Source organism: Gracilinanus agilis, chromosome 4, assembly GCF_016433145.1.
Source record: "Gracilinanus agilis isolate LMUSP501 chromosome 4, AgileGrace, whole genome shotgun sequence".
In the NCBI taxonomy this organism is placed as follows: Eukaryota; Metazoa; Chordata; class Mammalia; order Didelphimorphia; family Didelphidae; genus Gracilinanus; species Gracilinanus agilis.
This window is the reverse complement of record NC_058133.1, coordinates 229,671,449-229,683,067: the sequence shown is the minus strand read 5'-3', so window position 1 is coordinate 229,683,067 and position 11,619 is coordinate 229,671,449. Positions and strand designations below refer to the sequence as shown.

At 35.6% G+C, this 11,619-nt stretch overlaps 1 protein-coding gene across 2 annotated transcripts in view; it reads left to right on the top strand.

The window, feature by feature from the left end:
• The window catches only part of RPTOR (regulatory associated protein of MTOR complex 1), a 547,237-nt gene that overhangs the window by 146,595 nt on the left and 389,023 nt on the right, over window positions 1-11,619 (top strand). The gene's annotated exons all lie outside the window — the stretch shown is intronic.

Below are 11,619 nucleotides of genomic sequence, written 5' to 3'. Positions count from 1 at the left end.
GGGGGGGGGGGGGGGGGGCAGCTGGGAACGATTTTTACTGGGAGTTCGAAAATCTCTTCGTTGAGTCGCCAACTGTAAAGATTGAAATTAATATTCAATTCAAATATCAAAGTATGATATTTATAAGGATTTTTATTTAAAGCCCTGGGGAAGAATCCTAACTCACTCTTCACCAAGGAGCCTTCTCTCCAAAAAGCCCCGACACCACGCCCACCATGACCATATCAAAAACAGCCTGTGAAACCCACAACCAATAGGAAAAGGCTAAAAGAATTATGGGTATGGTGAAAAGGAGTTTGGGTAATGTAGTTTTAACTCACAACCAATAGGAAAAGGCTTAAGGAATTATGGGTAATGTAGTTTTAAAGGGGGTACAAGGTATTTTCAACTTTACAGATTTTAAGCTCCTTGAGGATAGATTCTGTCTTGCTTGCTTTTATTTGTTTCTTTAGACTCTTACAGTTCCTGGCGCTTAATAAATGTACAGTGGTACCTTGATACATAAGCATCTTGAGTCACAAGCAATTTGAGGTATGAGCAGTCATGATTGGGATTTTTTGCTTTAAGTTATGAGCAGATATTTGAGTCATGAGCTTCCGCCATCCTCCACTAAGAGAGACTGTCAAACATTCAGTTTCCCAAGTTACACAAGACTCTCTCATTTAATTCATACTTATCTGGATGTGCAAGCATCTACATTGAATTGGTTTTGCTTTCTTCTTTATTTTTGTCTTTATTATCAGTTTTTTTGGCATATTTCTTAACTTTTAACCCTAGGTCTTGATGATGGAAGAATTGAAGGGATTACAGCAGCAGCATAGGGAGGTGTTGAGTTAGTGTGGGAGGAGCCTGAGGTAATCAGTACAAGTGATATTAAGGAAATATTGAGTTTTGGGTAAACATTAAACAGTTTATTGAAAAGATACACCCAGAAAAAGTTGTAACAGGTCATCCTGTGTTGGAGCTGTGTATTGGCACTTGTTTCACACATTATCATGTGTAGAGAGTAGGTTATGTTAAGAGATAGAGCAGGAAATGAAAACCTTCCTCTGCCAGCATCTCTGCTTGACCTTGAAAGTAAGTAACACTTCATAAGCAAGTTTATTTCTTTATATTCTTTATTATTATCTATAAACATATTTATTTCTTATTTATAAAGTATATTTTCTTATTTAAAAGCATATAAAACAAAAAAAAATAGTGGACCAGAACAGATTAATTGCATTTCCTTTAATTAAATGGGGAAATTTGATTTGATACATGAGCAAATTAAGTTATGAGTTTGGCCATGGAATGAATTAAACTTGTGTGTCAAGGCTCCACTTTACATTCTATTTGTATATTTAGGTATGAATATAGCTATGTCTATATTCAACCTATATACTAATCTTATTATTCAGGAATGTAGCTATGGGAGGGAGTCCCAAAATAAAAGAACTGCTAATTCTATTTTCTATGAGAGACAAGATCCATCTAGACCCCCAAAATGTGCAAACATTAGACACCAGTTCCACAAGTTGATAAACAGTACACCCAATTGCTCACTCCCTGTGAATACATTTGAGTATACCACTTTTGGGAAGAGAGGGGGTATTATCTGATTCTTTACTGGGATATCTTTTGCCTTTCTTCTAGAGTGATGACTTGAAGTCTTGGGGCATTAGAACTGGGTTAAGGGAGTAAAAGGGAAAGCTAATCACTGGCTAGTGTTGCAATTTTGCTCATGCTCCCTGAAGATGGAGACATGCTTGACCTTGCAGGTAACTATTATCCACAGTGAATCATTATATATCTGCATATCAAAGAGGCATTGTGGTATAGTGATCAGAGCTTTAGCCTAGTAGTCTGGAAGTACTGGGTTGAAGTTGTTAAGATTAAAAATAGGGAGTCTTGGCCATAAATTTTAAATGGCTTATTTTTTAATTTTTCAACATAAATTTATTTAATTATTTAATATAGGGTGTTTTTCTATGGTTACATTATTCATGTTCTTTCCCTTCCTCTTCCCTCCCTACTCCCAGAGCCAATGAGCAATTCCCCTGGGTTTTACACATATCATTGTTCAAAGCCTATTTCCATATTATTAATATTTACAATAGAGTGATCATTTAAAGTCAGCATCCCCAATCATATACCCATTGAACCATGTGATCAATCATATTTTAAATGTTTTATTAATCTGAAAAGATAAAGTGAGTGATGAGGGAGAATGATAGGCTGAAGATAAGTTCCTCTAGTAGTATAGAGACTCCATTTAGCTGATTAAGATCTATACTTTCTTACTGTAGTAACCACCTAGTGCATCTGATCTGTCTTCATTTCCAAAGCCCCAAAGGGCTTTCCTTCCTCCATTCCCCTTTTTAAATTCAATTAGCTCCTCATTAGGGAATACCATTAAATGGGGTGGAGGTAATTTTCCTCACACAAAGTCATCATAAGACCCAAACTAAGACATCTCAGTGCTAAAGGCAGCTATTATTCAGGACTATAAATTGCAGTACAGGTTGTAAGAATTAAATTAAGATTTTTGACTAAAATATGAGAATTCTAAGGTAATATTGTGGTCTCCAATTAAAAATATTATAGCTCAAGTCAAAATGACTCGTAATAGCTTTTTATTTAAAAAGAGGTGGAAAGTATGAAAGTAGAGAAGTATAAAAGATGATAGAGAAGATGTCTAGCCTATCACACTAAATGTGGCTCTGGTGCTTGGATTAGCCTGGTAGGACTTGTTAACCTTTGACAGGAGGACCTGGTCAGTGTTCCACCCTTGCAGCCTCCTCCAAGAGGGGAAGGCCTCTCTGAAACTAAATTCTCCAGAAGCCAGGAAAGGAAGGCCAGCTACTCACTCACTCAAGAAACAGTCCAAGAGCCAAGATTCAAGTCCAAAGTTACCTCCAAGAGGCAGGTCACCAGCCAAAGCTCCAAGCCAAAGATTCAAGCTGGATCCCCTGCTAAAGAAATTCAGGACTTTTTATAGTCCTTTCCTTTCCTTTCCCCTCTTCACAGGGACCAATCACAGCTTCCAAATTGCTTAGCAATGCCCAGGGAGGCAATGCCTGTGGGATCCACCTCTTATCCTCTGAAGGTGTCAGCTCTTATCAAAGGATTCACAAGTTTCTGATTGATTGGGTTAAAAGGGTGGAGTTCTCCAAGTAAGTGACTTGTGAATTCTCTTACTTGATAACAAGATGTTAAGTAGGAATTAAATAGGAGTTTCTTAGATTGATTAACTCAAAATAGACAAAGAGAATAAAGAATTCCCTCTCATAAGGTGCTAATCTCCATTAGTAGGGAGAATTTCCTCACCTGACATATCCTATTATACTGAAATCATAGGTTCAGTCCAAAAAAAAATTTATAAATGTTTATGTGCATTTAACCAGTAAGCAACCAAATATGAAAAACCCAGAAATAATAAACACACCCTTTTCAGAGCATAATGTAATCAAATTATAATAAATAAAGGTCCATGGAAATGGAAAATTTAAAATTAATTGGAAACTGAATAATCTAATTCCAAAAAAGGGTTGAATCAAAGAACAAACTATAGAAAGAATAACTTCATTTAGGAGAATGACAATGAAGAGACAGCATACAACATTTATGGGGATACAACCAAAACAGTATTTAGGGGAAAATTTATATCTCTGAATGCTTAGGTCAATAAATTAGAGAAATAGCCTATCAGTGAATTGGACATGCAACTAAAAAAATTTTAGGAAAGAAACAGATATAACACGCTCAATGAAAGTCAAATAATTGGAAATCTTAAAAAAAATTAAGGAGTAATCAATAAAATTGAGAGCAAGAGAATTATTGAAATAATAAATAAGACTATGAGTTGGTTTCATGAAAAAAAAACAAATTTAATAGAACATTAGTTAATTTCATTTTAAAAAGGAAAGAAGAAAATCAAATTACTGCTATCAAAAATGGAAATTCTGAATTCATCACTAATGAAGAGGAAATTAAAGCAATCATCAGGATTCCCCAATTATATGGCAACAAATATGGCAATCTAGGTAACATGGATGGATATTTAAAAAAATATAAACTGCCTAGATTAATAGAAGAGGAAATAGAATGCTTAAATAATCCCATATCAGAAATAGAAATTGAACAAGCCATCAAAAAACTTCCTAAGAAAAAATCCTCAGGGCCCATGGATTCATAACTAAATTCTATATACATTTAAAGAACAAGTAATTCCAGTATTATATAAATAATTTGGCAAAATAGACAAAGAAGGAGTTCTACCAAATTCTTTTTATGATACAAATATAGTGTTTATATATAAGCTAGGAAAACCAAAAATGAAGAAAGTTATAGATCAATTTCCGTAATGCAAAAATCTTAAAACAAATACTAGCAGGGCAGCTGGGTGACTCAGCCAGGTCTAGAGACAGGAGATCCTAGGCTCAAATATGGCCTCAGACATTTCCTAACTGTGTGGCCCTGGGCTTAACCCCTATTGCCTTAACCCACTCTTCTGCATTGGAACCAATACATTGTATTGTTTTTTTAAAAAAAAAAATACAAGAATCATTCACTATGACTAGCTTAGATTCATACCAGGAATGCAAGACTAGTTTAATATTAGGAAAACTATAAGCATAATTGATCATATCAGTAGCAAATGGAAATCACACAATATCTCAGTAGATGCAAAAAAAAGCCTTTAACAAAATACAATATTCATTCCAATTAAAAACACTAGAAAGCGTAAGAATAACTGCCCTTTCCTTAAAATGGTAAGTAGGATCTATCTAAAATCATCAGCAAGTGTCATCTGCAATAGGAATGTTAGAAACCTTTCCAATACGATCAGTGGTGAAGTAAAGATTTCCATCATCACCACTGTAATTTAATATTGTATAAGAAATGCTAGCTTTAGGAATATGAGAAGAAAAAGAAATTAAAGTAGGCACTGAGGAAACTATCTCACTTTGCAAATAACATTATGGAATATTTAGGGAATCCTAGAGAATCAACTAAAGAATTCATTAAAGTAATTAATTACTTTAGCAAAGTTGCAGAATACAAAATAAAGCCACACAAAATCATTGGCATTTCTATATATCACCAACAAGGTCTACCAACAAGAAATAGAAAGAAAAATGCCTTTTAAAATAACACTAGACTGGTTAAGATGGTGGCAGAGTAAAAAGAAGCTGCTTAACCTCTCCTAACCGAAACGTACAGTACTCCACAAGAAGACATAAAAACAAATCCAGAGGAATGAAGGGACCTCACAGCAGGGTGCAGCATTGGAGTTACGTGGAATTGGGGCATTTCCATGCTATAAACGGGTGAAACAGCTCTCACTAAAACATGAGCTGAGCAACCTCCTCCCACACCCCATACCACCTACAATGCCAAAGCCAGCACACGAGCTAGAGCAAGCTTGGGGCACACATTAAGTCCTTGGCAGCTACCTGGGGTCACCAGGCGCTGCCCCTGAGAGCAGCAAGACCTAAGACCCCAAAAGGCTAAAGAACTCACGGACTTTGAACACAGACCCTGAGTGCACGCACCACTGCAGGCGCAGACGCAAGCTCAGACACAGATCCTGAGCTCAGATGAGGACTCGGATCCTGAGTGCAGGCGCGGACCTTGACTGGGGACCCACTGCAGAGGGGTGCATGACTGTGGAAGCAGCTCCCTGAGACTGTTAAAGGAGCCTCAGGCAGAGGAACAAGCAAGGGGATCATCTAGGGGCTTGACCTTGAGAACAACTAGACCTGAGACCTCAGGAGCCTAAAGAGCGCAGACAGACCCAGAGTGTGAGGATGAACATGAGAGGGCGAAGGTTAACAATGGCAAGCCAGAGACAAGAACCCAAAAAGAGAAAGATCATCAAGAAGAAATCTGTAACGCTTGACAACTTTTACACAGATAAAATCCAGACAACAGAGCAAACAGCAGAGGAGAACAAACAAGTGATCATATCCAAACCTTCCCAAAATAATGAAAACTGGCCACAAGATACTGAAGAGTTCAAATCTGAGATGATGAGAAAGATGGAAGAGATTTGGCGAGAGAAGTGAGAAATAGCTCAAAAGGAAATTAACAGGTTAGAAGCCAAAAACTCCCAATTGGAGAAAGATGCCCCAAAATCAAACGAAATGGTAAGCAAATTGGAAACCAAAATCTGGCAAGAAAATAACAGTTTAAAAGGCAGAATTTCAAAATTGGGAAGTGAGGAAAGTAAATTGAAGACCAGAAATGACCAGACTGAAAAGGAAAACCAAAAGATTATAGCTGAAAACCAATACCTAAAGCCTAGAATTGAGCAATTAGGAGCTAATGATCTCTGAAGACAGCAAGAACAAATAAAACAAAGTCAAAAGATTGATAAAATAGAAGGAAACATGAAATATCTCAATGAGAAAGTGACAGACCAAGAAAACCAGTCTAGAAGAGACAATCTGAGACTCATTGGTCTTCCTGAAAAAGCAGAAATGAATAGAAATTTGTACTCAATACTAAAAGAAATTATTCAGCAAAATTGCCCTGAATTTCTACAACAAGAGGGCAATATAGACATGGGAAGGATCCATTCATCACCCTCTACACTAGACCCAGAAAAGACAACCTTCAGCAATATAATTGCTTAATTCAAGAGCTTCCAAGTAAAAGAAAAAAATTTACAAGAAGCCAGAAAGAGATAATTCAGATATCAAGGAGCACAAATCGGGATCACACAGGATCTGGCAGCCTCCACACTAAAAGATCACAAGGCTTGGAATATGATATTCAGAAAGGCAAGAGAACTGGGTCTACAACCAAGGATCACGTACCCAGCAAAACTAACTATATACTTCCAGAGGAAAGTTTGGGCATTCAACAAGATAGAAGATTTCCAAGTATTTGCACAGAAAAGACCAGGACTAAATGGAAAGTTTGGTATCCAACCACAAAAATAAAGAGAAACATGAAAAGGTAAATAAGAAACAGAAGGGAAAGAAAGAAAACTCATTTTTTTTAAATTTGCCTCTTTAAGGGCTTCAATATGATCTAATTATTTGTATTCCTATGTGGAGAAATGTTATGTATAATTCTCTGTAAGTAACTCTATTCACTATTATAGTATTCACTATTATGGTAACTAGAAGAATTATTCATAGGGAGAGATTGAAATACTAAATTGTCTAAGATAATATGGGAGTGGGAAAGAGGGGGGTGAATAGTAGAGGACACCAAGAGAAACTTGAATGAATAAGAAAAATAGGATATTCTCTTACACACAAAGAGGGCATGGGAAGGGGAAGGGATGAATACTATTATGAGAAGGAGAGGAAGAGAGCATTAAGAGGTAATATTTAAACCTTACTCTCTATGTAATTAACCCTGAGAGGGAAGAGTAGCTTTATCCATTGGGATATAAAACTCTATCTAACCCTACTGAAAAAGTCAGAAAGGATAAACCAAGGGGAGCAGGGTAGAGGGGAGGTCAAAAAAGGGAGGGGAGAAGAAGGAGGAGGGAATTCATTAGGCCTTAAAAATAAAAAAAAGGGGAATAATAAGGGAGGGGGTAGAAAGAGAAGTTAATCAAGGGAGGGGACAAGGGTTACTGGCTTAAAGCAAACCACTCATTTAAAAGGAAATATAAGAAGAAGGGGTAGAACTAGGAGAAGATACCAAAATGTTGGTGAATATACTACTGATAATTATAACTCTGAATGTGAATGGGATGAACTGGCCCATAAAATGGAAGCAAATAACATAGTGTATTAGAAACCAAAATCCTACCATAAGTTGTCTACAAGAAACACATATGAGGCGGGTGGACATGCACAGGTATAAGGTAAGGGGCTTGAGCAAAATCGTTTGGACCTCAAATGAGAAAAAGAAGGCAGGAGTGGCAATTGTGATTTCTGACAAAGTCAAAGTAAAAATAGATATGATTTAAAAAGACAGGGAAGGTCAATACATCCTGATTAAAGGCAGTTTAGACAACAAGGAAATAACATTGCTCAATATGTGTGCACCAAATGGCATAGCAAGCAGATTCGTAAGGAGAAACTGGCAGATCTCAAGAAGGAAATAAATAGTAAAACCATACTAGTGAGAGATCTAAATATTCCTCTTTCAGATCTAGATAAATCAAACCAAAAAATAAATAAGAAAGAGGTAAGAGACGTGAATGAAGTCCTAGAAAAATTAGATTTAATAGGTATGTAGAGAAAAATAAATAGGGACAAAAAGGAATACACCTTTTCAGCTGCACATGGTACATTCGCAAAGATTGACCATGTAATAGAGCGTAGAAACATTGCAAACAAATGCAAAAAATCAGAAATAATAAATGTAACCTTCTCAGACCATATTGCAATAAAAATGATAATTACTAAGGGCACCTAAACAGGCAAATAAAAAACTAATTGGAAATTAAATAATATGATTCTCCAACACCGGCTAGTCAAAGAAGAAATCATAGAAACAATCAACAATTTCATTGAAGAGAATGACAATGATGAGACATCCTACCAAACTCTGTGGGATGCAGCCAAGGCAGTACTCAGGGGGAAATTTATATCCTTGAGTGCATATATTAACAAATTAAGGAGGGCAGAGATTAATGAATTGGGCATGCAACTTAAAAAATTAGAAAGTGAGCAATTTAAAAATCCCCAGATGAAAACTAAATTAGAAATACTAAAAATCAAGGGAGAAATTAATAAAATCAAATGTAAAAGAACTATTGAATTAATACATAAGACTAGAAGCTGGTATTTTGAAAAAACAGATAAAATAGACAAAGTACTGGTCAATCTAATAAAAAAAAAAAGGAAAGAAGAAAACCAAATTGACAGTATCAAAGATGAAAAGGGAGACCTCACCTCTAATGAAGGGGAAAATAAGGCAATCATTATAAACTATTTCACCCAATTATATGGCAATAAATATAGCAATCTAGGAGATATGCATGAATATTTACAAAAATACAAATTGCCTAGATTAACAGCAGAAGAAATAGAATACCTAAATAATCCCATATCAGAAAAAGAAATTGAACAAGCCATTAAAGAACTCCCTAAGAAAAAATCACCAGGGCCTGATGGATTCACAAGTGAATTCTATCAGATATTCAAAGAGCAACTAATCCCAATACTATACAAATTATTTGATATAATAAGCAAAGAAGGAGTCCTACCAAATTCCTTTTATGACACAAATATGGTACTGATTCCAAAGCCAGGTAGATCAAAAACAGAGAAAGAAAACTACAGACCAATCTCCATAATGAACATAGATGCAAAATTCTTAAAATAGAATACTAGCAAATAGATTCCTGCAAGTGATCAAGAGGATTATCCGCCATGATCAGGTGGGATTTATACCAGGAATGCAAGGATAGTTCAACATTAGGAAAACCATCCACATAATTGACCATATCAACAGTCTAACGAATAAAAATCATATGATTATCTCAATAGATGCTGAAAAAGCCTTTGACAAAATATAGCACCCATTCCTATTGAAAACCCTGGAAAGTATAGGAATAGAAGGACCTTTCCAAAAATAATAAACAGTATATACCTAAAACCATCAACAAACATCATATGCAGTGGGGATAAATTAGAAGCCTTTCCAATAAGATCAGGAGTGAAACAAGGATGCCCATTATCACCTCTATTTTTTAACATTGTACTAGAAACACTAGCAGTAGCAATTAGAGAAGAAAAAGAAATTGAAGGTATTAAAATAGGCAATGAGGAGACTAAGCTATCACTCTTTGCCGATGATATGATGGTATACTTAAAAAATCCTAGAGAATCAACTAAGAAGCTTGTAGAAATAATCAACAACTTTAGCAAAGTTGTAGGATACAAAATAAATGCACATAAATCATCAGCATTTCTATATATTTCCAACACATCATAGCAGCAAGAGGAAGAAAGAGAAACACCATTTAAAATCACCCTAGACAATATAAAATCTATCAAAACAAACTCAGGAATTATACGAAAAGTACTACAAAACCCTTTCCACACAATTAAAACTCGATCTAAACAATTGGAAAAACATTCATTGCTCATGGTTAGGACAAGCTAACATAATAAAAATGACCATTCTACCCAAATTAATTTACCTATTTAGCGCCATACCTGTCAAACTACCAAAAAACTTTTTTATAGAATTTGGAAAAACTATAACAAAGTTCATCTTTAGTAACAAAAGATCAAGAATATCAAGGGAAATAATGATTGAACTGTACTATAATGCAGAGGTCATCAAAATGTTATTGTACTGGCTAAGAGACAGGAGGGAGGATCAGTGGAATAGACTTGGGATAAGTGACATCAGCAAGACTGTATTTGATGAACCCAAAGAGCCCAACTTTTGTGACAAGAATCCCCTATTTGACAAAAACTGTTGGGAAATTTTGAAAGCAATATGGGAGAGATTAGGTTTAGATCAACATCTCATACACTACACCAAGATAAATTCAGAATGGGTGAATGACTTGAATATAAAGAGGGAAACTATAAATAAGTTAAGTGAACATAGAATAGTTTACTTGTCAGATGTCTGGGAAAGGAAAGATTTTAAAACCAAGCAAAAGTTAGAGAAAAGTACAAAATGTAAAATAAATGATTTTGATTATATTAAACTAAAAAGCTTTTGTACAAACAAAAACAATGTCGCCAAAATCAGAAGGGAAACAACAAATTGGGAAAAAATCTGACAGGGATCTAATTACTCAAATATATAAGGATTTAAACCAATTGTATAAAAAAATCAAGCCATTCCCCAATTGATAAATGGTCAAGAGACATGAATAGGCAATTTTCAGATAAAGAAATCAGAAGTATCAATAAACACATGAGAAAGTGTTCTAAATCTCTAATAATTAGAGAAATGCAAATCCAAATAACTCTGAGGTATCACCTCACACCTAGGAGATTGGCTAAAATGAAAGAAGGGGAGAATAATGAATGCTGGAGGGGATGTGGCAAAACTTGGACATTAATGCATTGCTGGTGGAGTTGTGAACTGATCCAACCATTCTGGCTGGTAATTTGGAACTATGCTCAAAGGGCTATAAAAGAATGCCTGCCCTTTGATCCAGCCATACTATTGTTTGGTTTGTATCTCAAAGAGATCATAGATAAACAGACTTGTACGAAAATATTTATAGCTGTCCTTTTTGTGGTGGCAAAAACCTGGAAAATGAGCATACGTCTTTTAATTGGGGAATGGCTGAACAAATTGTGGTATATGCTGGTGATGGAATACTCTTGTGCTCAAAGGAATAATAAACTGGAGGAATTCCATGTGAACTGGAAAGACCTCCAGGAATTGATGCAGAGTGAAAGGAGCAGAGCCAGAAGAACATTGTACACAGAGACCAATTCACTGAGGTAAAATAGAATGTGGTGGACTTCTGTACTAGCAGCAATGCAATGACCCAGGATAATTCTGAGGGTCTTTTGGAAAAGAATGCTACCCACATTCAGAGGAAGAACTACAGGAGTGGAAACAGAAGAAAAACAACTGCTTGAATACATGGGTTGAGGCCGATATGATTGGGGATGTAGACTCGAAACTACCACACCAATGCAACTATCAACAATTTGGAAATAGGTGTTTATCAATGACACATGTTAA